We start from the raw sequence: 4,879 nt of genomic DNA, 5'->3' as shown, positions 1-4,879 counted from the left end.
TGCTTGAGAGCTTATACGGGGTATGTTTAAGCTGAGACAGGTCCCCAGCCACCCACAGCACGGGTAAGGGAGCATGGGCGGGGGACCCTCGGGGGAAGTGTTCCAGGCCATAGACCCAGCCTCTGCCAGGGCCCTGAGGTTGATGAGAACAGCATGCTCAGAGGAGATGGAGGCCAGTGCAGCTGGAGCTGGGGGGACGGCGGGTGTGGGGGGACGGCGGGTGGGGACCACCACCTCCCCAAACTTCTCCATTAAATAGCTGTGGGCAGAGACTGTTCCTCCGTGAGGCTGGAGGAGGGAAAGAATGGGGGTGCCTCTCGGATTTTCACCCACTCCTACATGAGGGGGTTGCTGCTGCCTCCCGGCTAACCACCTCTGGGAAAGTCGACAGATCCTCCCCAGCAACCGGCCACGCCTCCTTTTCTTCCTAGCCAACTGTCAGAGGCGTGTGAACCACAGCAACTCCATCTTGAATAGGGGCTGGGTGAAATGAGGCTGAGACCTACTGGGCTGCATACCCAGATGGTTAAGGCGTTCCGAGTCACACGATGAGATAGGAGATCAGTACAAGATACAAGTTGTTCAAGATCTTGATTATAAAACAGGTTGCAGTAAAGGAGCCGGTCAAAACCCACCAAAACCAAGGCGTCCTCACAGCTATACTGCCACGAGCGCCATGACGGTTTACAAATGCCATGGCAACGACAGGAATTTACCCTGTATGGTCTAAAAAGGGGAGGCATGAATAATCCACCCCTCGTTTAGCACGTAGTCAAGAAATAACCATAAAAATGGGCAACCATCAGCCCTCGGGGCTGCTCTGCCTATGGAGTAGCCATTTTTTTATTCCCTTACTTTCCTAATAAACTTGCTCTCGCTTTACTGTATGGATTCACCTTGAATTCTTTCTTGTGCAAGATCCTGGAACCCTCTCTTGGGTTCTGGATTGGGACCCCTTTCCGGTAACACAACCACTCCTCCTTTCCTTGGTAACATCCCTAATTTTATTTCCGGTGTACACACCTCGCCAAGCGATCCATGTCTTTGTTGGGAACTGACTCTTCCGTGGGCTCTAGGTTGGGCATACAAGGTTGTACCCATGGAGTCTCTGTCGCCCAGGTTGGAGTGCTGTGGCGCGATCTCGGCTCATTGCAAGCTCCGCCTCCCGGGTTCACGCCATTCTCCCGCCTCAGCCTCCTGAGTAGCTGGGTCTACAGGCTCCTGCCACCGTGCCCGGCTAATTTTTTTTTTTTTTTTTTTTTTCTTTTTGTATCTTTAGTAGAGACGGGGTTTCACCGTGGTCTCGATCTCCTGACCTCATGATCCGCCCGCCTTGGCCTCCCAAAGTGCTGGAATTACAGGCGTGACCCACCGCGCCCAGCCTGCCGTAGGCTTCTTAGTTACTTCCTCGCCCTCCTGGGAGAGCTTCCCAAAGCCTCCCCCTCCCGCCAGGGTCCTGCACCAGATAGCCCAGGCCCTGGGAGCGGCTATACTCTTGGGGCCACACGGGGGCGCCAGCCTCAGGCGACTGCACCACTCCCTCCTGGAACAGGAGACCCCCAACACCCCAGAGCGCAGTCAAACGCCCTGCACTGGCCAGTTACTCCAACTGATAAGCCCCCTTCCTGCTTAGCCCCAAGTGAGTGAGGTGCTTCCTTGCAAATGAAAGTCTGCTGCCAACCCTGAGTCACTTCTCAAGATGCAGGCTCCCGTCAGCTCCCCAACTCCAGCCCCAACCCTGGGTGCCGCCTCCTGAGCTAGGCCTGGAGAGTGCAGACAGAAAGGAAGCGCAGCTGGACCTCACCCGGAGAGGGGGACAGATTATCAGCAGCAGGGTGAGAAGTGCTATAGGGAGCCCTCAAGGATATCCCGCGTGTGGCCGGGCGCGGTGGCTCAAGCCTGTAATCCCAGCACTTTGGGAGGCCGAGACGGGCGGATCACGAGGTCAGGAGATCGAGACCATCCTGGCTAACACGGCGAAACCCCGTCTCTACTAAAAATACAAAAAATTAGCCGGGCGAGGTGGCGGGCGCCTGTGGTCCCAGCTACTTCAGGAGGCTGAGGCGGGAGAATGGCGTGAACCCGCGAGGCGGAGGTTGCAGTGAGCTGAGATCCGGCCACTGCACTCCAGCCTGGCAGAAAGAGCAAGACTCCGTCTCAAAAAAAAAAACAAAAAAACAAAAACAAAAAAAAAGGATATCCCGCGTGTGCGGGTGACGCAGGCAGGTGCATGGGGGAGGGTGGGGTGCTACCAAACCCCAAGTGAGCCCTGTTGGAACTGAGCCTGGGATGAGCAGGTAAACAAGGTGTCGGGAGGCGATCCAAGCATCAGGGCCAAGGGCCCCGGAGCATGAAGGTAGAGACAGCCAGGCGGGAGTGGCTGGAGAGGGTGCACTTGAGGACAAACAGGAGGAGGGGTAACAGGAGGGTGAGGTGGTGACAAGGGTGGGGAGGTAACCTGGACCAAGGAGACTGGACTCCTGTGGGAGGGAAATGACCCTCAGGGCGGGCTTAGGCAAAGTAAACATGATCACAGGGCAACTGTGCGCCCACAGGATGCAATGAGGAAGTGTGGCTATTGAGCCCTTGAAATAATGTGGCTAGTAAGATGCAGGAGCTAATTTTTAAACATTATTTACTTTTAATTAATTCCTTTTTTTTTTTTTTTTTTTTTTTTCCTGAGATAGAGTCTTGCCCTATCACCCAGGCTGGAGTGCAGTGGTGCAATCTTGGCTCATTGCAACCTCCACCTCCTGGGTTCAAGCTATTCTCCAGCCTCAGTCTCCCAAGTAGCTGGGACTACAGGCACGTGACACCACTCCTGGCTAAATTTTGTATCTTTAGTAGAGACGGGGTTTCACTATGTTGGCCAGGCTAGTTTCGAACTCCTGACCTCAGGTGATCCACCACCTCAGCCTCCCAAAGTGCTGGGATTACAGGTGTGAGCTACCAAGCCTGGTCCCTTTTAATTAATTCAAATGTAAATAGCTACACCAGTTAGGAGGCTGTGAAGATGGTCCAGGTAAGGGAGGGTAGGGGCCTGAAGCTGGTGGCAAAGAAATGGGGAGGGCACGGACCCTGGGATTGTCAGGGCACTGGCTTTTTAATATTTAACTTAACCACTCAGCCGGTACTGAAACAGTTGTTATGGAGGCCTGCACTCGTGAGAACTGGCATGCCACAAGTGAGCAGAGCCAGGAAATCATGGAGATCCACTGAAAGAGGGGAAGGAAGGCTCAGGGCCTTGGAGGTCTCCTGGGGGTCTGGCTGGGGCTTGTGTGTCATCACTAAGAACAGGAACCCATGATGAATCAGCTTGGAGATGACAAGTGCAGTTTTGAACACATGGAAACTGAGAGGCCTCAGGACATCTCAGTGGAAGCATCTGATAGGCTGTTCTGTGTATGGCTCTGATACTCAGGAGGGAACTGAAACTGAAGACAGCTCTGTCAGTCATCAGAGGTCAGAAACTGGCAGTCCAAAGGCCAGCTTCAGGTCACAGATGGAGGTTTAGACTGGCTGACACCATTGATTTCTTATGGAGCCTTTTTTTTTTTTTTTTAAGATGAAGTCTTCAGGGTGGAGTGCAGTGGCACGATCTCAGTTCACTGCAACCTCTACCTCCCGGGTTCGAGTGATTCTCCTGCCTCAGCCTCCCGAGGTGCTGGAATTACAGTGCGTGCCACCATGCACGGCTAATTTTTGTATTTTTTTTAGTAGAGACGGGGTCTCACCATGTTGGCCAGTCTGGTCCCGAACTTCCGACCTCAGCTGATCCACCCGCGTTGGCCTCCCAAAGTGCTGGGATTACAGGCATGAGCCACTGCGCCCAGCCTAATTTTTGTATTTTTAGTAGAGACAGGGTTTCACCATGTTAGCCAGGCTGGTCTCAAACTCCTGACCTCAAGTGATCTATCCGCTTCAACCTCCTAAAGTGCTAGGATTACAGGCGTGAGCCACAGAGCCCGGCCAGAGGCTACATTTTTAGAATTTATGTAAAAATCTGGATTTCCATCTCCTCTTGAAAACTGAGAAGATCTGACAACATTGGGCCTGAATTTCCTCATGCGACAGTCATCTAGAGTTGCCTAGCAGCCCCTCCTCAGGCCAACACCCAGCCAGCAGACACCACTAGTGGGCAGTGTATTTGCCCACTCCAAGTAGATGTGGCAAAAGAGACTTGCCACCCCTGTAATCCCAGGGCTTTGGGAGGTCAAGGCAGGAGGATGGCTTGAGGCCAGGAGCTTGAGACCAGCAGGGACAATATAGCAAGACCCCATCCCTACAAAAAATGTTGTTGCCCAGGCATGTTGGTGTTCATTTCTAGCCCCAGCTATTTGGGAGGCTGAGGCAGGAGGATCACTTGAGCCTAGGAGTTCGAGGCTGGGGCAAGCTATGATTGCACTGCTGCACTCTAGCCTGGGCAACATAAAAAAACTCCCATCTTTACAAACAATTTTTTTTTTTTTAATAGCTGGGCACGGTAGCATGCAGCTGTAGACCCAGGTACTCAAGAGGCTGAGGTGGGAGGCTCGCCTAAGCCCGGGTCTCCAAGGTTGCAGTAAGCTATGATTGTGACACTGTACGCCAGCCTGGGTCACAGAGCCAGACTGTCTCTAAAAACAATTTTTAAAAATATAAAAAAAGACACTTACAACAACCCCCACACACATAGTCACAGGCACCTTTATGGTGTGACTTTGGGCGCTCCTCTCAGCAAAAGGTGCAGTCTACTTAGCATGAAGTACAGCAAATGGAAAAACTTAAAAAAAAAAAAAAAAAAAAAAAGGCCAGGCGCGGTGGCTCATGCCTGTAATCCCAGCACTTTGGGAGGCCAAGGCGGACAGATCATGAGGTCAGGAGATCAAGACCACCCTGG

The sequence above is a fragment of the Piliocolobus tephrosceles genome, chromosome 10 (genome assembly GCF_002776525.5).
Source record: "Piliocolobus tephrosceles isolate RC106 chromosome 10, ASM277652v3, whole genome shotgun sequence".
Lineage (NCBI taxonomy): Eukaryota > Metazoa > Chordata > Mammalia > Primates > Cercopithecidae > Piliocolobus > Piliocolobus tephrosceles.
This window is presented reverse-complemented; position numbering follows the sequence as displayed.